The sequence below is a fragment of the Lissotriton helveticus genome, chromosome 7, assembly GCF_964261635.1.
Source record: "Lissotriton helveticus chromosome 7, aLisHel1.1, whole genome shotgun sequence".
In the NCBI taxonomy this organism is placed as follows: Eukaryota; Metazoa; Chordata; class Amphibia; order Caudata; family Salamandridae; genus Lissotriton; species Lissotriton helveticus.
The window spans coordinates 621,499,412-621,521,751 of record NC_136068.1 but is presented as its reverse complement, the minus strand read 5'-3'; positions in this window follow the sequence as shown (position 1 = coordinate 621,521,751).

Below are 22,340 nucleotides of genomic sequence, written 5' to 3'. Positions count from 1 at the left end.
GACCTGTTTACAGTGTCCCTCCACATTTTGACTACTATGTGCATGTTTTATTACTGAATGTGCCCTGGGCTCTGATAACTAGACCCAAGGCTTCTGTTCTGATTAAAAGTACATGGCAATTACGTATAAAATAATACAATTGGAACTGACAGACCCTTGTAAGTCCCGAGTATATATTTAAGGCAAGGAGGATCAAAACTATACATCCCTAATATATATTAGAACAGGGAGGTTTAGTGCCACAGTATAATCCCTGCACTAGAGTGTGTGCTACTGGGTTGCCTGCTATCATTTTAAAAGCCGGAGCAGCCTTGTAGGCAGCTTCTAAATTGTAATTATATCCAAATTCAAATTTGGAATTAGAGGTATTTCCAAAGTAGTAATCAACCTGGTATGAGCATTCTATTGATGTAGTGGTGGATTTGTTTCAGAATGCCCACTGCTTAAATTTGATCAGGTATGCCAGGAAAATAGTATTCCTCCAACTCAATTTCTACTATATGAGCAGTTATTAGGAGCCGTCAAGACGCTGTGGGTGTGATGAACACAGAACCACTAACACATGCAGTGATGCATGTGCTACACACCTTGGGAACAGGTCAACACCTACTCATGCAGATTACAGATCCATCAGTGATCACACTGTGATCTCTCTGAGCCAACTCAATTAGGAATGGGAGGAGGATTTAGCACAGCCCCTATATGACACTGGTTAGATGCTAGCACTTAAATCTCATGTTATTTCTAGAAATGCATGATTTAAGAACATACCGTTTATGATTCTTCATAGGGCTTACTTCACACCTTCTCGATTAAACCATATGTTCTCATCAACTGAACATACCTGCCCTAGATGTCGAGCACTTTTAGCTGACCGTAGGCACATGCTTTGGGTGTGTCAAGATATTGCCAGTTTCTGGCATTCGGTACACACCATATTAGCTACAGTTACAGAGCTAACAACACTCAAATCATGGGAAATTAAAGCACTGGGTATTTTTCTAAGTAAGAAAAGCTTTAAGGTGCGTATACGCTTTGCTAATTTAGCCCTTCTTTTAGCTGAGTGCATACTAACTATGCATTGGTGTGTACAACAGCCCCAATCCTTTCTTCTGTGGTGTCGAGCTTTGCTCCGTTGGGGTGAGGCAGAAAATTCTCCGCTGCACTGGGAGAAAGCCCAAAGGATAATAAGTAAACATCACAGCAGCCTGGGACACCATGCTAATACAATTCACAGAACACAAAGCAAAGTATGCCTCTGTCATCTCACATCAGTCTACTCCTCCTGTGTCCTCTTCTGATAGGGAATAATAAGACATACAGTGGATCTAGACCAACACTAGGATCTGGCACCATACCACTTACTCACAGCCCTCTAACTAGCGTCCCCTCTATTGTGTCACTGGATTAATCATGCTTTTCGCTCATATGTTCCTCTTTCTTCAACTCTTTCCAAGTTGGAAATAAATAAATGTCCACTTGCTTCATGATGGAGGACTGAAATATTCACTGTTGCAGTCATAGTGCCAGAGCTGGCAAACCTAATTACTGAAAACTCAATGATTTTTGTAAGATGATGAGTTACTTTTTCTTAATGTGCAACAAAGCTTGTTGTATTGAATTATTGCATTAAATAATTTAAAAGCACAATAAAAGTAATTGAACCATGGATGGGAGAGAATTGTTTGAAACCATATTTAGACAAGACAAAGGTCTCAATTCTTGGAGTAGGATCTACTATTTCAGGACTGGCATCCAACTACTTTATGGGAATGTCTGCCGCTAGTCAAAATAGTGCAAAATCTTGGATTCATATTTGTTACCAAGCAGGAAGTTATCTTTTTTTTTAGTCCAAAGTAATAAAAAAAAGAAGATAGTCACACTATTGCCAGCAGAATTGTGGTTCACTTTGACTCCTGCTGTAATAGGATTACACATTGATTTTGTAATCCTTTGTATAACGCCCTTCCCTAATATCAAATTGGCACACAGTGCTATGCTATTCATTCCAACCTGGCTTTCAGTTTCTCATTACAAACTTCTCCTGTACTAGCTGTCTTTCACCCTCTACTGCTGTAAGCCAGTACCTGCCATGCGTGTGCCTGTCTGAATCACGGAGGACACGAAGAACACAGAAGGAGAGATGAAATATGGAAAGCCAATAGTGCAGCAGTGGATGTGGGTCACCCCCTGTTTTTCTGCTGGTTGTTCAGTCCAGCATGTGTGAGAGGGTAATCCCCTATCCTGTACAACTTGTTTAGCTTCCTTTCAGAAACCTCATGGGTCTTGTTAGTGCAAGCGGGCACAGCGCCTTTCACAGCGGTCGTGTGACCACTGTGTCTTCTCAGCTCAATAGGGTGAGAAAAGCAAGTGACAGTGCGTGTGCATTGACCTAAGCACCAGCTGCACAGTATATTGCAGGTTGTTAGTGAGGGAGGAGGTAAGTGAATCATACTGTAAGCACACTGTGCACTGTTAGTACTACACTTCTCGGATCCTTTTCTGGTGCCTGGTGGCATTGCCCATTTGAACTGGTGGCAATGTTAATAGCGAGGGCCAAGGGCAACAGGTGTAGTAACCCAGGAGGAAAAAGTGAAAAGGATACAATTAAGAGCCAGGGGAGTTGAACCAGTACTCCGCAATCCAAGCATACAAGCAGAAGACAACAAATTCAAAGCAGTAACCCAGAATCAAGATCTTCTTACATATTCAACAGAAGGCAACACTACACACAATACTGGTAGCAGAACAGCTACACCCACTACCAATACTACTGTAAAGGAATCGGCAAGCCAGCTAAGGAGAAAGCCGTGAAATACTAACTACCAGGATGAGTTGGGACCTCCCAGAGATATTCTAGCAAGGAAAGCAACAAATGTTCTGTATCCTCTAAAGTATTTCATAAGCAAGCACTTTAAAAGCACCAGCAGCCAAAAGAATGCTTCATTAAAGGAAGCCAAAGTAAGCTGTGGAAAAGTGAGAAGTCTAAACTTCTCAAGCAGTAACAAGGCCAGAGGGCAAGGTCATTACGGTGAGAGTTAGGAAACAAAGCCTACACAGTGGGCCTCATCAGAGCCTGAGGTGGAAAGAGGTGCCAGGAACAGTGTGGAAGTCGATCAGAGAGATCAAAGACAAGATACGTTATGGGTTTATCTAGAGCTAAAGAAAATGTTGAGAGTTGCCAAAAGAATTAGAAAACTGTTGCTCAAATGTGAATTTACCTTGAAAAAAGAAAGACAAGGGGCATTTGGCTAAAAAGGAACAGTTGGTTTAATTAAATGGAGGGGCTGGGACAGCAAGCAGCAGAGTCTAGGTCTGAAGACCGTCTCAAAGTACATTGGATTTGGACATCATTTTATACATTTCACAAAGTGTAATAAAGCAATTTGCACATTCTTTTTAATACACAAATCTGTACACAGTTACAGGGCATAAATCTGATCATTTGATAAGAAACACAGGTGGGTTTCGACCTTGCATGGACACAATGTGGAGTCAGTGGCTGTGTATCCAGATGTCTGACATAGAGAGGTTGTGATCAGTGCGTGTAGTGTGCATGCTGTGTTCTGATAGGAGTGTTCCAAACTTAGTGTGGCATCTGACTTTATGATGTTTTAGGAATGCAGTCCTTTTGGCCAAATGGGTTTTATTTCGACCAATCTCCTAAGACCATTGTTGTGTTGCTGCCTACCTGTGGGATCAGTCTGGGTTTTCCGGTTTGTGCGTTTGTCTAAAGTTTACATGTCACCCTACCTGTGATCTGTCAATCAGTTGCTTCGGGCCTAAGTCACAGGGCCTGCCTGACCACCTACTTCTGACTCAGTGTTGAGAGGGAAGTCACATTGGGTGATTACAGAAATGGTGATGCGAGTTCGTTAATATATGTACATATATTGTGACATGCAAATATTAACAAAACTGACCCCTATGAACCATACACAGCTGCTTTCTCCCTATCAAAATGCCCAAGTCTGAAAGTGAGGTCATCATAGGACATAAAGCAGATGGGGTTTGTTACGGACAAAGCAGGGAAAGAGGTCACACAGGTCTTACTCTTTTCAGAAATTGTACACTTAGCCTTGGAAAATGAAGAGGAGATCTTAAAAGAAGGTATTAAATTTGTGTCTGTGACGGAAATAGTTAAGAGTGAACACTGGAGTCATTGTTTCCTACAATATGTGGGCTAGGGAAAAACAAATTAAAACTATCAGACAAATGTTGGAATAGTAGACAGATAGATAGTGGAAATAAGGGCTCCCTGAGAGTAACGGTTCAAATAGATAATGCTGGCAGGGCTAGCTATGGGGAAGGGAATCGTTACATTGGTCCAGCATTAACAGAGGAAACATATCTGGGGTGTTTTAGCAAAATCTTTAATCAAAAGTTCACACAACCTGTACTTTCAAGGAATATGTAGTTTCAGGAAACAATTGTATTTATAGGTTTTTAAATAGATTTGGATCTATATGAGATCATGTGTTTTCAGGAAATTTGGCTGTGTGAAAACCAACCTCTAATATATAGATTACTACAGGTTAGCTAAAAAGCAAAGAAAAGGGGCTCAGGTGGGTCTTCAGGAGGGAGGGTTATTAACCCTGATTTCTACCAAACTGACATACAAGGTTACAGAGATAATTGCAAAGAATAATTGGATTTTGGTATGCCTATTGCAGTTGTTTAAAAATGTTTTGCTTTGGAAGTATATAATTGTAATTAATGTGTATTTTCAACCAGTTAAGGTGGAAGGTTATGGAGTTCAGCTAATATTGTTTAGAGAAGACAAGGCAAAGATGTGTGCATATGTATTGCTATTGAAGGGTGATTTTAATCATAAATTAGACCCTTGCAAGAGTGATCCACTATACATTGAAGTATTATCAGCATATAATATCAGCCCTGCATGTTTCCCAGTAAATGCAGCCATAGTTTGGCATCCGCATAGCAAACCTTTTTGACAGACAGCTGATTGTTTTGTATAAATGGTCGCAGCTCAGACCACCCGTCTAGACAAACTTTTATTGATGGAAACCAAATGTGCCCCATTGATATTTTTATGCATGTGTGGTTTTTCCACAGAGTGGAGAATTTTAAGGTTACACAACTGTATGGAAGCAATCACCACCTGCTGCAACTAGTGTTAAATATTGGGGTTCGTGACATTAAAAAGAAGGACGTCTCATTACAAGTAGATTATCCAAAATGTCTTACAACCAGGATTTTAATTAAACACTCATGGTTGTCGGCTAATTGAAAAGATAAAGCACAGGAGGAGGAAGTGAAGGACAATTTTAAAAAATGGCATATTGAAATAATTGCATAGGTTTTAGAATGTTTAAAGGTAGAATTAAAGGTTAATAAGCAGTGAGAGAAGAGAGGCTTGATGTACACAAGAAAGCAACAGGTCTATCCTGATAGGAAATGTAGAAGTCTAAAAAACTGAAAAAATGTGAGACAGAAATTTTGAATAAATGTGATTATGAGTTTAAAAATCCTCCTATGACAGCCAAAAGGGATTATAAGATAAAACTGATAACAAGAAAAAAACGTAGTATGGTAGTGTTCAAAGATATGCTGGAAAAGAAAAATGTATACAATAATGGCAGCTCATGCAACAAAGGAAAGGAGAAATGGAAACTGGTACTTGTTGGGTGAGGCAGCATGGGAAACTTATCTGAAGGAAAAATACAGTAGGAGTTATACACAGGCACTGCAGGAGGAGCAGTGTATTGTAGGTAAGGAGATCAAAACCCAGTTCACCATTAAGATTATTAAGGGAACAATAATGTAATTAAATTTGACTAGAGCAATGGGATCAGATTACATTCCAGTAGTTATATTTAAAGCAAACATGGACTGATGGGTCAAATTATATTATTCAGTGTTTAACAAAATTCTCTTGACAGGCTTGTTTCCAGAAAACTGGAAGGGTATAATTATAAGACCTAGTCATAAAAAAAATGATGCCACTATACCCAAAAACTATAGACTGATTAGTTTACTAGATGTGGGGGAAAAGCTAGCTTCTAAAATAGCATTGTGCCTGCAAAAAGATGGGTCAGATACAAGGAATAAAACAGGGAGGTTTCACAGAAGGCCACTCAACATTACATCACTGCTTTATTCTGTGAGCAGGAGTGTAAAAGTCGGTGGAGCACAGGGGAAAACTGTTCTGCTGCTTCATAATCTTTTGTGCTGTTTTTGACTTAGGGGGTCAAATATGGGAAAACATTGATATAATAAGAAATCCCAAAAGGTCTTCTTTCAATTTCACAAGAAGTACACAGGCAGAATTGGGAATGCGGTGTAATAGATGCAGAAAGAATACTGACCAGTAAAATAACAATCAAGAATAGTCTGAAACAAGGCAGCATGTTGCCCCCCCTTGCTTTTCTCTACATTTTTAGCCGATCTATCAGCTGCCCTATCAGCATCAAATTGCATGAGTCTAAAAATGAATGGCACACATGTCCACTCTTCTATGCGGGCGATCTTATCATCATGGATATGACAGAATTATGTTGTGCCTCCCTCTCTCAGGCGCAGGCCAGATATTACTGTCCTGGCATCGTGGATGCAATCTGCGACGCCTATTTGTTTTTTTGAGTCGGGCAAGCCGCAGCTCCATGGGGTGGCCCGTTGAGGCATAATTTGGCTATTTTGGAATGTCGCAGGTCCAGTTTTAGAACTGCGGCTCCCAGTACTATCATCTATTGGGCATATTTCACTTACCTTTTTGCTTGGCCATATGTTCAAACTAAATTCCTGATTTCATTTCTTCTCTTGGGGCCGTCTTTTTACCTTCTTTTTCCCATGATTCCACAGTCTTGATTCCCAGAGAGCCATGAGGTTTTTGTTTTACCATTCTAAGATGGCGAGCTTACCTATTCTTTGCATTTTCTTTTCCCTATCCATGATGGTGACTGCTTACTTCCTGTTATGTCACTTCCTGTCTATGGGTACATATGGGGCTGAATCCTCAATTCCTTGCCTTGCAACACTCCTGCTGGTGTGTTCTCGCTCTGGTTGGTGCCTTTTGCTCCTGTTTGGTGTACTTTTTCTTCCTGTTGGTTCACTTTTGTTTCCTGTTGGCGCTTCCTATTCCAGTTTGGTTTCCTTGAAGCCTTGTGCTCTTGCCTGGCATTATTGTCTTGAAGTCCCCTCTCTTTGCTGGTGTTCTGCCTTTGTTTCTTGTTCTTCTCCTTCCATTCCGTTCCTGCAGTCTCCACCTGCAACAGAGGTTTTTCCCTGTTGGTGCTACTTCTGGAAGACACAGTCTGCTCTGACTTTTCATTGTCTGCAGCACCGTGGCTACTGGAAAGGGTCACCCATACCTCGGACAGACCAGAACCTTCAAGACTTGAAGTCTGTAACCATCCCAGCACTGGTAAGAAAGATTCCATTTGTGACAGAATTAGAACTCTAAAGAAAATAAGTGTCATTCAATGCTTATTGTAGTAAGAAAAAATTGATAGTAACTTTGGATAAGACCAAGGTTCTGACATTTGAAAGTCAAACAGTCTGACTGATTGACCACTAGTGATCTGACCAAAGTAGATGGGGTCTGGTGATGGTAGCTCTTGACAAGACCTGGTGGTTGAGGCCATATATGCCACACGTTTGAACTTCTTCTCCAAGCGTATTTCTTCAGCAGCTCAAACAACTTTTCAGACGGGTGTCCCACCAGCAATTTCACTTACGTTGCAAGAACTCCTCCTAAGTCTTCATCAGGCTACACCTCGGCCTGTATCTCCCTTCTGTAATTGAGGAGCAGACTGGGCTACTGGTGAGTGTGCAATCACCCTTTATTCCTAGCTCCTCTAGATAGCCAGGGCCCATGTGTTTGTAGTAGTAAGAAGGTCAGTCAGGGAGAGGCATGGGGCTCCTTTTTCTAGTAGATGTGTCTATCCCTCCAGCAGTAAACACTTGACTCAAAGATTGCGCCATGATTATGTAAGTGCACACGGTCAGTACAGTGAAACTTCAAATGGCTCATTAAATCAGTTATGGTTTGTTTGATCGATATATATCATGGATAGCTGTGGCAACTCTTGAACTAATACATGGCAATGAGCACTGACCTCCCAGGAAGCATGCATTTGTCAGACGACAACAAATCTGGGCTCCCATTTCTGCTTTGTGACTCTAGATATCCTTGGGCCAATTGCACTTTTCCATATCCTGTGATGGTACATTCAGAAGTCAACACTATTCATTTTAGCTGGTGTTCTCTAGTCCTACCATGGTGACCATGATGGCCACACATTAAGAGGAATTAATGTTTGATTATAAAGAAAGAGCCTGAGAAATGGCTAGCACATTCTAGAAAGTCAGCAGGAGCTCAAATTACCCAGTTTCCACTCTAGTACCAAAGCTACCAAAGTTAACAATCCCAAACTGCTTTCAAAGCCTGGAATTGGAATGACTAATCTTCACATCTTTTAATAAGGATCCGTTGGAGGACAATTCCGGTGCCAGCAACCATGGTAATGATGTTAAAGTTGCTGCAATTAACAACCTTATAGTTGGAGCTTGGAATTGAGCGAATTGTCCACCAAGTAGTGAGCTCCTACATATCCCGTCCCACATAGGGATGGAAGTGTGAAATGAACATAATATGCTTTTGCGTAATTTGGTGAAATTTCACCAAAATTGTGAGTAACTAAGTTAAATTCAAATCTGTCATTTCTGACTATATGTTAGTGTGAAATGCATTTTCTTTTGCCTGCTTTCCTCCAAATATGCTGGATTCCTTTTGTTAACCCTAGGACTCTTACCACTTTACCACTGGGAAACCAGTGCTAAGGTGCACATGCTTCTCCACTGAACCTGGTTTAAATGATGTATCTATAATTGGCAAATTAAACTTACTTATAAGTCCCTAGTAAAGTGCACTGCATGTGCCCAGGGCCTGTACATTAAATGCTACTAGTGGAACTGCAGCACTGTTTGTGCTAGACCTGGGTGGTAAATTCCGTTCCGCTCATGGAATTTGCGGAATTTGGGGATTTCGCGTTCCGCAGAGAACGCGGAATTGCCAAAAATTCCTTGTCCCGTGTTTTCGCGGAATTTTTTGCTTGTTTGCTCTTTCAAAATGCGTGTTCGTGAGATATTTCTTCCCGCGCACACAAACAGCATTCACGAACAGGAAAAAAGCATCGCGAACGGCCGGAACAAGCAATTCCACGTGTTCGCTGAACTTTTGCGTGCTCGCTGAGATTTTTTACTGTTTTGCTGAGCTTTGCGTAGCACAACTATGCAAATTCCACCCACCCCTAGTTTGTGCCACCCACTCAAGTAGCCATTAAACATGTCTCGGGCTGTGACAGCAGAGCCTGTGTGTGCAGTTTTACATTTGCATGTTGACTTGACATTTAAATCCCCTTACCAAGCCATAAACTGCCCTTTTATTACATATATTTCACCTCTAAGGCAGGCCCCAGTTAGTCCCTATGGCATTTTGCTGGGAAATCAAAAGGAAGGACACGTACTTTTAAGTTTTGCATGTCCTGGTATTAAAGAACACCCACATTTGTTTTCACTACAGTGTGCCCTATCCGTTTCATAGGTTAACATTGGAAATTCCTTATTACACTTATAAGCTGTAATTCCTGATTGAGAATGAATAGATCTGTCATGTTTAATATTACTGAAATGGTAATGATAAATCCTCTTTAGTGGTAAAGGTAAATTTATCATTACCCTATTAAAAATGGCACTTTTAGAACAATGGCCTTTTTCTGCTTTTAGCCCTGTGTGTCTGCAGACTGTCTCCAATACATGTCTGTGGTGGGTGATAGCTGGACTCTGTGAATTCCCTCTACACAGCCACACACAAAGGGAGCTTAGGTGTGACTGAGTGGCCATCCACATCCTAATGGGCCCTCCTGGGCAGGATGGGAAGGAGGAGCTGACACTTACACCTGAATAGGATGCGTTCTGTTCCAACACAAAGGGCTGCATACCCCCTGGAGTGAGTCTGGAGCCAGAGTTGGGAGATAAGACCTCTGTGCACTTCAAAGCCCCTCTTTGAAGTCACCTCCACATCAAAGGCACAACTGGATATAAGTACTGTGTTTCTGACCCCACCAAATCAGACACCACTAGACCTGTGAAGAACTCTGTCAGGTGGAAGAACTGCTGTTGTGCTACAAGGACTGCCAATCTGCTGGACTGATCCTCTGGAAGAACTGCTTTTCTGCTGTACTGCCCTGCTGCCTGCTGCCCTCTGCCCTGCTGAGGAAGAACCGGACTAACCTACATGAACCCAGAGTGATCTCCAAGGGCAAACTGGCTTTGCTCCTGTTTTTAGACTCAGGGATATCAAAGTCTTACCCTCTGATATTGTGCCTAGTCCATTGGAAGTGGATTCAGGTGCTTGCTCCAGTGAAACCAACGCATTCTCTGCTGCCTGAGCAGAATCTATGCATCGCCGCTGTTGCAGGAATAGAACCAGCGCTGCTGCATCGGCTTTGGAACCAATGCATCTTGGACCCAGCGCTTTGTCTTTGGAACCGGTGCATCACCATCTTTGTGTGAAGAAAATTGACAAATCATCTCGACAGGATCGACAACGACACATCGCTCAGTAGAACCTGAACCTCGCTGTTGTGACTAGAATGAATGTACTTTTGTTCAGCAGGCCTTGTGTGGCTCCTGTATCCGCGCTCCATCAAAGTCAGTTTGGACTCTTGACTTTACCCAGGTCCAAAGCAGCCAGATAACCCCATAGGTATATTGCTTCTTAGTGCTATTTTTCACTTTTAATCTTTAAAAATTCATATCAGCTGAGTTTGACAGGAGCATCTCTACTCAAAAGACCTAGATAAAAAAGGCAAGGATGGGAGTTCGCTCATTTGGCTATCTGGCGGCCAAAAACTGGAACACACTCCCTCTTCTGCTGCGTGCAGAGAAATCTGAGCCCACCTTTCGTAGAGGCCTGAAAACATGGCTATATCAACTCTAGTCCAGTTTATCTTTTCCACTCCAGATGATGTGCTTCTAGCGCAGAGACACACCTATACGGGTAGCCAGGTGCTCTATAAATGACCGATTACAATTACTTTTTATACTTGACTTCTACTTATGGGATTTTTGTTGTTTTCGTCTTGTTCAATTTATATAGCAATAATTTTTGTTGCTAAGCTGGTGTGGAGTCTTTGTGTGAAGTTTTCACAGTATTTCTACTTGAATTGTTGAGCAAATAATTTACACATTGCCTCTTAATCCTAGTCAGTCTTAAGACTGACTAGGATTGTGGTTCCTGGTTGCATACCTCTGCCAACCCGAAACCCAATTTCTAACAGACGATCTTCGTAGTTCCACCTATAAAGAATGCTGACTAATGACTTGTTATTGTTATTTCTATGGCCTGCCAAACAGGTTCCAGAAAACAAACAATTCAACATTGGAAAAGTCACTAATCCTGGAAACAGAAAATATTCACAGATTGTGCATAGTCATTCTTAATCAGTGGAGAGACTTGTCTTTTTAAATATGATAACAAACAAGACTCCGTCATGATAAGAAGTTATGCAGCCTGCGTCCTTAGAGAGGACAAGCGATCTTCAGTCACATGAAATAGAGCAACAACAGGTATTTGATGCCCTTAGATGATGAAGACTCTATGTGTGCCAAAATTAACTGACAGGTGTGAGTTACCTGCTAAACTCCATTTGTGATAGGGATTTGAAATTGAAATAATGTCCTTAGAATGAAGAATTCTCAGTAAATACTGGTCATCAGCTTGTGTTGATTATGTCCCTGACTTTTGTACACACTGCCCATCATTACTAAAAATTGGTTGTATTTGTAAAGTCTTCCTACCCAAGAGGTCTTGTCAGACACCTGAGAACAAGGTCATGTGAGGTGAAGGATTAGCTTGGTAAAGCGCTCTGCCAGCATCTCTGCCAACATGAGTCATGTGATGATGACCCTAACTGTTGACCTGTTCTCAGGACACCCCCGCGCCGCACGGCAATGAGCTGCTGTGTGTGCACCTCGTAGAGCCTGCTTTGCCGATCCCGCCTCTCCGCCGTATTTGCGTGTACTGTTGAATCTTTTTTGTTTCGCTGTTGTTTTTCCTGCATTTTGTTAATCTTTTTGTTTCCCTTTTGTTTTTCTTGCATTTTGTTATTCTCAGTGCTGTTGTATTGTCTTTCAGCCCCCCTGTGCCTGCCCGCCCCGCTCCCCGCTTCCCGCCGCCGTGCTAGCGGCCACGCCCCCTTTTTGTTCTGTGCCCTCCCGCCTCCCAGCTGCTCCTCCCTCCCTCCCACTTGGCCATAAATGGCGACCGCGCGGCGCAGGTGAGTGTGACCTGTTCTCAGGACACCCCCGCGCCGCACGGGCACCAGCTGTTGTGTGTGCACCTCGCCTCGCTGCTGCCCGCAGCCTCGTAGAGCCTGCCTCGCTGATCCCGCCGCTCCGCCGTATTTGCGTGTACTGTTGAATCTTTTTTGTTTCCCTGTTGTTTTTCCTGCATTTTGTTAATCTTTTTGTTTCCCTATTGTTTTTCTTGCATTTTGTTATTCTCAGTGCTGTTGTATTGTCTTTCAGCCCCCTGTGCCTGCCCGCCCCGCTCCCCGCTTCCCGCCGCCGTGCTAGCGGTCATGCCCCCTTTTCGTTCTGTGCCCTCCCCGCTCCCGCCTCCCAGCTGCTCCTCCCTCCCACTTGGCCATAAATGGCGACCGCGCGGCGCAGGTGAGTGTGACCTGTTCTCAGGACACCCCTGCGCCGCACGGCCACCAGCTGTGGTGTGTGCACCTCGCCTCGCTGCTGCCCGCAGCCTCGTAGAGCCTGCCTCGCCGATCCCGCCCCTCCGCCGTATTTGCATGTACTGTTGAATCTTTTTTGTTTCCCTGTTGTTTTTCCTGCATTTTGTTAATCTTGTTGTTTCCCTTTTGTTTTTCTTGCATTTTGTTATTCTCAGTGCTGTTGTATTGTCTTTCAGCCCCCCTGTGCATGCCCGCCCCGCTCCCCACTTCCCGCCGCCGTGCTAGCGGCCACGCCCCCTTTTCGTTCTGTGCCCTCCCCGCCTCCCAGCTGCTACTCCCTCCCTCCCACTTCGCCATAAATGGCGACCGCGCGGTTGTGCGCCGAAGGCGCGCCAAAGGCAAGCCCGTCTGCGCCCGTCCGCGCCTGGACCGCGCCCAGCGCCAGGACCCCTGGTCCCCAGCGATGCAACACCAACCGACGAACCTACGACGCCGCCACCCTCAACGCACTCAATGCCGGCCGGAACCCTGCCTGCTGCCGTGCCGCCCCAAGACGCACCCACGGACCCTTCTCCTGCCAAGCCTGCCGATTCACCTGCCTCCGGACCTGCTCCACCCCCGCCAAATCGAGCACCAGCAGTAACCACCTGAAGTGCATCCTGCTGAACACCCGCTCCGTCCACAGGCACGCTGTGCAACTCTGGGACCTGCTCGACGCAACAGCACCGGACGTCCCGTTCCTCATCGAAACCTGGATGAACGCCTCCTCAGCACCCGACATCGCAATAGGCATCCCGGACGGATACAAGATCACCCGGAAGGACCGCGTCAACCAGACGGGAGGAGGCATCGCCATCGTACACAAGAACACCATCCGCATCTCGACCAACTCCGACGACACCTTCACCGCGGCCGAACATCTGCACTTCCAGATACACACTGACCCCAAGACCACCCGCCGAGGCACCCTCATCTACAGACCCCCGGGACCACGCACACAATTCAGCGAAGACATCGCAGACTTCGTCAGCCCGCACGCCCTGCCCTCCCCCAACTACATCCTCCTAGGGGACCTCAACATCAACCTGGAGAACAACAACGACAGAAACACCACTGCCCTGCTGGACAACCTCGCCAACCTCGGACTCAAGCAACTGGTGAACACTCCCACCCACTACGCCGGCCACACGCTTGACCCCGTCTTCTCATCCAGCAAGCACATCTCCTTCAGCCACGCCACCGGACTCCACTGGACCGACCACAGCTGCGTCCACTTCAGCTTCAGAAAAACTGCGACCCACCACCACCCGCAACAGGTTCCCCGCCGGAGCTGGAGCAAGATCACCGCCGAGCAGCTCACCGCCTCCCTCAGCCAGAACACCCCCACCAACACAGCGGACCCCAACGAAGCAGCCAGCAACCTCACCAAGTGGCTGACCGCCTGCGCCGACGACATCGCACCACTAAAGAATCCCCCCAGCAGACCCGCCAGCAAGAAAACCCCCTGGTTCACCGGCGAACTCAAGGAATCCAAGAAGAACTGCCGCACCCTGGAGAAAGCCTGGCGGCTCAACCAAACCACAGACAACATGACCGCCCTCAAGCACGCCACCCGCAAACACCATCAGCTGATCCGCGCCACCAAGAAGTCGGCACTCAAAGAACGACTGGACAACAACGCCCACGACAGCAAGGAACTTTTCAGCATCGTCAAAGAGTTCTCCAACCCCAGCGCCGGAAACAACAACATCACCCCCTCGCAAGACCTCTGCAACTCACTCGCCGCGTTCTTCCACCGCAAGATCGCCGACATACACAACAGCTTCAACGCACAGACAATGCACCCTATCACCGAACCAACGCCCGCCACCACCACCCTCTGCAACTGGACCCCGATCAGCACCGAAGACACCACCCGCACGATGAACTCCATCCACTCCGGATCACCAACCGACCCTGCCCACACCACGTCTTCAACAAAGCCGACGCCATCATCGCACCCCATCTCCGGAACATCATCAACTCCTCCTTCCACACCGCCACCTTCCCGGAAAGCTGGAAGCACGCCGAGCTGACCGCCCTCCTGAAGAAACCAACGGCGGACCCCACCGACCTCAAGAACTACCGTCCCATCTTGCTCCTTCCCTTTCTGGCCAAAGTCATCGAGAAGACCGTCAACAGACAGCTTGCCGCTTCCTCGAGACGAACGGATCCCTCGACCCCTCGCAGCCAGGGTTCCGGGCCAACCACAGCACCGAGACCGCCCTAATCGCAGCCACCGACGACATCAGAACCCTGATCGACAACGGGGAAACAGCGGCCCTCATCCTCCTGGACCTCTCTGCGGCATTCGACACCGTCTGCCACCACACCATAGTGAAGCGCCTCAGCAACATCGGGATCCGAGAGAAAGCACTGGAGTGGATCATCTCGTTCCTCGCCGGAAGAACCCAGAGAGTCCGCCTCCCCCCGTTCAGATCCGAGGCCACCGAAGTCATCTGTGGCGTACCACAAGGATCTTCCCTCAGCCCAACCCTCTTCAACGTCTACATGAGCCCCCTTCGCAGCCATCGCACGCCAACACAACCTCAACATCATCTCCTACGCCGACGACACCCAGCTGATCCTCTCCCTCACCAACGACCCCACCACCGCCAGAGACAACCTACATGAAGGGATGAAAGACGTCGCCGACTGGATGAGGAACAGCCGCCTCAAACTGAACTCAGACAAAACGGAAGTCCTCATCCTGGGATCATCACCCTCCGCCTGGGACGACTCCTGGTGGCCCCCGGCCCTGGGCACCGCTCCTAAGCCAACAGACCACGCACGCAACCTGGGCTTCATCCTGGACTCCTCCCTGTCGATGACCAGACAAGTCAACTCCGTCTCATCTTCATGCTTCAACACCCTGCGCATGCTCCGCAAGATCTTCCGATGGATCCCCACTGAAACCAGGAAGACCGTCACCCAGGCACTCGTCACCAGCCGCCTGGACTACGGGAACACCCTCTACGCCGGAACCACAGCCAAACTTAAAAAAAGACTCCAGCACATCCAGAACGCCTCCGCACGACTCATCCTGGACATCCCACGACACAGCCACATCACCGGACACCTGAGAGACCTGCACTGGCTCCCCGTCAGCAAGAGGATCACGTTCAGACTCCTCACCCACGCACACAAGGCTCTCCATGACCTGGGCCCCAAGTACCTCAACGACCGCATGACCTTCTACACGCCCACCCGCCAGCTACGATCGACTAGCCACGCCCTCGCCACCATACCACGCATCCGCAAAGCCACCGCCGGAGGAAGATCCTTCTCCTACCTGGCAGCCAAGACCTAGAACACCCTCCCCACCCACCTTCAGCGAACTCAGGACCATCTCTCCTTCAGAAGGCAGCTCAAGACCTGGCTGTTCGAGCAGTAGCGGTCCCCCTCCCCCAGCGCCTTGAGACCCCCCAGGTGAGTAGCGCGCTTTATAAATACCGTGATTGATTGATTGATTGATTGATTGATTGAGCCTGGGCCTTGGAGTGTGCCAGTGTGAAAGAAAGCTCTCACAAGTCCTAACTGACCCAAACCCAGCACAATCCCTGGAAACTGAACTACGGTGCCTTCCCTGGTTGGGCCCCAGGAGGTTCTGCTACCTGTGTCTTCTATGCCTAACCCAACCCTGCCTCAATTACCAAACAAATCAAAAAGTGGCTCACCCTGGAAGGCAGGAAAGCTAGATCAGAAGTAGTCACCGCATGAGGAAACCCCGGCTCATCCTGAAGGAGACACTGTTCTGCTTAAAGCCACTGGGTGTAAACGCCATGGGTTTCATGAGGTTGTCCCTTTGAGGGTCAGGCTGAGAGCTGCCTCTACTGCTCAGGTTTCTACACATATACCCGAGTAGTCAAGTGAGTTGACTCCTGCAGCCCTGGGGCATGATTCTCTGCTGCTGCTGCTCAGGCAGGTAATTTGATGTGCAGCAGTAGTGGTGTGTAGCAAATGGCAGATGTGCAGATGTAGTGTACCTTACTTGGTGTCAAGTACCTGGATGTTAAGGTCCAAGTGTCTAGGTAGAGGTTTTAAGACTTGTGTCATCCTGCCTGGATATTTGCTTGCCTTTCCAGGGTGACTAGAGGCAGGGCTGACAGCCTCTGCTTCCGTGAAAAGTGATTTCCTGTCTGGTGTTGTAGGGTATGGCTCCAGATCTGAGCTCCTGGAACATTGATAGACCTATTGAGTTTGACTGCAAGAGGGGAAGCTCGGTGGGGGATGATCTATCTTGGTGTGTGGAGTACAGAGAGAGCGAACACTGCCTTTCTCCTGCCTCTTCTGCATTTGCAACGGGCGAACACTGTCAAAGTTTACTCAATGAGAGTCACTTGAATGCCAAACACGTTGGGGCTGTCACAGTGTTCTGTGCTCCATCAGACACTGATCAACTGTTGCAGGACCCCCAGTCCAAGCATGGAGGTAACCCCTTTCTTACCCTAAAAATTAGTCATCCCTGATCCCTTAAAACTGCAAAACACCCCTAAACAATGCATATCCCTAAATGCAAAAATGAGGTCTGAAATTGCATGACGTAAAGGTAATCTAATGCAAGTCACCCACAGTAGCTGTGTGGCAAAATTATGAATCCACTCAAAAGAGGTCACCCACACAATTGTCATCTGCAATTTATAACGACTATGTGCAGGTCTACATTTTACCCTTTCCTCCTAATTCGTTGAAGATTAAGCAAATAGGATATTTCAGCACTTGGGCTGAAGAGTGAAATTACCCCCATTAGATACCAACGTTTGTGAAGTTATCAAGACATTCATGTTTTTTGTGATCGCCAAAATTGCACCAAATATTTTCACATATAGTGTCCCCTAGGAGGAATGCAGAAACGTGGGGCTTGAGTTTCAAAATAAATTATGCATTTGCTCCTGTAGTTTTTGTTTTATATTCTGGATATATTTTGCATTGTTTTAGTTACAGAATAAAACAGTGAAACTGGACCATCACAGACTTCCAATAGCACTCACAAGTTTGGCAGGGACTCTTGCCCTTACCCTTGATTAAGTAAATATCCTGGGTGAGAATGTGTCAAGATAAAGTTTGAGAATGTCAGGAAACTAGCAGGTGTTTGGAGGTTAACCCATGTTACAAAGCATTCCCATTCAGAAAGGCCCACACCTGTGACTAGATTGTCTCGGTGTGACGTATTTTCACATGTGCGTAAAGTTTTCTGTCTTTGGAACTAATGATGCTCTCCCCCTGTGTGGATGAATTTCTGTGTTTTGATTGTGTTCCTTCATACTCACAGAGTTCATTCATTTTTAGAAGATTGATATTAAATATTGATTCTTTATTACTGAATTGTGTTTGTTAATCATCATATGTTTTGTATCCCTTTTAGTACTAAGAGGTAAGAACCAGACTTTTAATTAATTTTTCCTTCACTTTGTTGTTAATTGTTATTGGTTAATCATACTAGTTCATTGCCAGATTGAATTTTATTCAAATTACAATTCGAAAAAAACATGTTTGCTGTTTTAGAAAATTATATTTTCTTCATTAAGCTTCTTATAGAGTGCGTCTAGGATTGGCCAAAAGACAATAGAGTATACAGAAAACTTTTTCTCTCCAACTTTTAAGGTATTTCACACAGAATTTGGGTCCTGACCTCTCAGTGACTTGCTCCCCCATTCTTATAGAGAGGTGGACACTCTTAAACTTACCGCTGCTTTTTACGTTCTTCGAAAGACATTGCTGGGCAAAAGGCTTAACCATAAATAACTACGCCTTCACTAACTATAGAAATAAAGGTGAATTGGACCTGCTTGTGAGAGTGTCATTAATGTGAAGGAATATGCAAACATTAAATCATCTACAGGGAAATTGACACTAAAAACATTTGAATGAATATGGATTATATAAATGTAGTACCTCTCTGTGTGATTTTCTGCATCTTTTAATACTGGTAGAGATGGGTCTACACTGGTGGTAAATGAGTTAGGGAGATCTGAACATCCATTTATCAGTCTGTGTGAAAGGAAACCAACAGTGAAAGAGTGCTAAGGCGCATTCCCCATTGGAGAGTCCTGGCGGTGACATTTACACAAGATTTGGGAGTTTTCTTTTTCCAACAGAAGATATGTAAAATCTATAATGAGAAGAATCATACAAAGTCATGTTTCCCTCTATTCCATTCTAAATGGCACAATTTGTCATGGTACCAGTGACATAGAGAGTAGCCACAGAGAGGTGAATTGAGACTGGCCTTAGGAGTTCATAGGTACCTGACTTCCTGGTTGAAAAACACCTGCATGGAAAAATTAATGAAATAACTAACTTTAAAATCAATTAATTATTGATTGAATTGATGCATTAATGGCAACGTTTGAACTGTAAAGCTCTTTAAATGCAATCACCACCATAAAAATTCAGACTATGAGTAGAGGTAGTAATGCCATTGTATGCTAGATAAAGATATAAGGTAAATATTCAAATATGGTCAAATAACGGTTTTAGCCAATTGATGCTTCCACATAGGGCCACAAGAGTAGTCTAACACCACATTTGATGACAGCAATAAAATGCAGAACAGGCCAAGATTAACTCCAATAAAGAGTTTTAGTTAAAGATAAATGAAATAACTCTGGGATTTTAGAGCAGGCATATCACATAAAGTCAGCACCGCAAGCACCACGTCTCTACCATATTTAAGTGTCTTAAATAGTTGAGGGAGCTGTAACTGTGCTATTTTGCCACCTTAGAGGTAGGTTCTGGCTTTGAATGGAAAGGTAGCAACATTTGTTAAAGTAAACAATGGAACACAACAGAAAACAACATACACGAAGCAACATAACAAACACAGCCTCACGCTACAACTAAGCAGTACAAAAATAAAGCGGCACAAAGAACAGAAGGCCACATCCATACCATGATAAAAACACGTAATAAATATGCTGAAACATTCCTGTCACCCAGTTCCACCTCTTGAAATCTGCTTTTATAAAATGACGATTAATTACCACCAAGGACAAGGCAGATATAGGCCCAGTCAAAATTGTTTGGAGATCTGATCCATATATTTTTTTTAGAGGTAAAATACTGTAGGAGACACCAACACTCCAACAGGGTTGACTACAGTGTTAATAAAGTGTTGAAGAACGTGGTATGACAAATAATAAGTTAAAGTCAAATATTTGGTTATGAAATTAATTAATATAATGACAAAAAGCTCAAAAAGGTGAAGAAAAGGGAATTTAGAGAATAATTAAAAGCAGGTGGTCAAAAAACTGATTTACACATATGTGTTAATCCTGTCACTTGAGAACTCTAAGCCAGTGGATAATACACCAGGTCAATTAATTCCTCTAGTTTATTCCTACCGCAGAAGTCATTTTGCAGGTCGATTAACAGTGGGAATATAATCTGCCAATAACAGATTTAGAAATCTTACGGAGAATCAACGGGTTTACAATTGTCAAGTTATCTCCTAAGTAGTCTATTATGTTTATTTATTTTAATTAACAAATGAGAAGGCCTTTTTTTTATCTATGTTTTTTGTAATGACCCGAAATGTAGTGTTCAGGGCATGGAAATGAAAGACACTGAAACACCAACTTCAAGCCCCAACCCTGATAGATGTAGACAATGGTGGGTCCTTTTACTTTTCGTCTTTCAGAATTGTTACATGGATGATGACAGATTAAAATTAAATACAATTGAGCATTGATACAGCAAATAGTGTTGGCTTTGACGGTTAAGCATGTAAAATTAAAGTTAAAAAAAATCACTTTGAAGCTCTTCTCTGGAAAATGCAGCTTACAATAGGTGCTGACTGGAATTAGGTACCCTAAAAAACCTGACAAATACCCTGAAATTGACAGGTTACCAGAAAGGATTGCTGATTGAGTGGGGCGAAAGCGAGCTTCTGGACCCATAATTCCTACGGTTTCTGAGAGTAGACTGGTGGAATAGGAGCCTGCATCGCTTTAAAACGCATCAACAACACCTGCAGCGTGGGCCACCAGTATGGCTTGCTAATTGAGTGAGGGACAAAGCGGACTTCAAGGCCCATGATTTCTGCTGCTCCTGAGGGATGACTGGTGGCGAAGGAACCCACAGTGCTTTATAGCACATCCACTACTGAGGGGCAGCCCTGGCTGTGCTCAGGTCAAAGTATGGGCCAAGAACAAGCCTGTCTTGCATCCGTCAGAGCACGGATGAAGCCAGAGTTACCAATTCCCACAATAATAAAAGTTGAAAGTGAAGAGGAATACATAGAGTGTTCATAATGGGTAGGATGAACTTCATTACCATAATGGGGGGCGTAAGGACAGAGTGGGGGTGTTAACAGCCTCTATTACGTATTACCTGACTAGCACTATGGGGACAATTAACAAAGAAATTGAGTTGGTAGAAGAGAGACTGCGTACAGTGTTTCGTCAGGATCTACTGTCTGTCATTAGACTTACCACTAGGGAGCAATCCAGTATGGAGGCTGCTCCAGTGAAACCTATGAAAACGACAGAAAAGAGTTGGGGGTCCCTATCAATTGTATCCCCTGTGTTGCCAACTTCTCTTTAAGTATTATGCCCAAAGTGGCTGATTCGCTGATAATGTTCACTGCCCAGCTAAAATGAAAAAAAGTCAAAACTATTTGGCAACGTGCCGCAATGTGAAGCTGATGACTCCTGACAAGACTGGTAATATCCATTCATCGAGCCCCTCTCAAGGACTAAATAATAGAGATGTCTGAGACAGAGCTGATGAGTTGGATTTTTGTTGCTGTCCCAATTATTGACACCTCAGAGCCTTTAGCACTGGTTGCCAAGTGAAACTCAACAACCTCCATCAGCCGATAAACACAGCTTTCAAGGTGGAATTTACCTTGCAAATGAACATGCGCGATTTAGTGAATCCAGTGATTCAATTTTTCACATGCAATCTTACGAACACTGAGCATGGCATTAAATATCACAACATGAGACTGTTGATTGTGTGAGCAGAGGGCAGCACTGAGCCATGGCTACAACCGAGCAACCAACCATATGGTATCTCTGGACAGTGATTGATAGTTATTGAGATGTATATATTTCTTTCTTAATGGAGCTATTGCATTCTTCTTTCTTCTCAGTTAGTTGTTTGGTGTATTATAGTCCTAATCCTAGTCACTCACATCTCATATGTTTCTGCAGATCTCCAGCCTCAACCTCGGCGCCACAAGAAGGACTCCACAGAGATGGTGGTGGATGAATCCTCTGTTTTTCAAATCTCCACACAAGGGACTATTTTCGATTTTTACACGTCGAGAAAGCTGGTCTTAATCTTTAGAAACCCTTTTAGGATCATGCTGTCCTTTGTGTCTCTTCTGAATAAAGTAGTAAAGCATCCCAATTTTTGCCTTCTCTTTGTTATTTATCAGAAGAAAGTATCGACAAGTGTAAATGATATTAAGTGATTGCATACAATATGATTTTATTGCTTATCTCCAGCAAATAATAAGGTATGTTGATTGAAACCAATCCAACCCAGAAGAACATGGTGAGCTTAGCATATTGTAAATGGTTGTTATCAACTTCCTCTCTGTGAAAGGATAGTACATTCTATAGCCACGATCACAAGGGACGTATG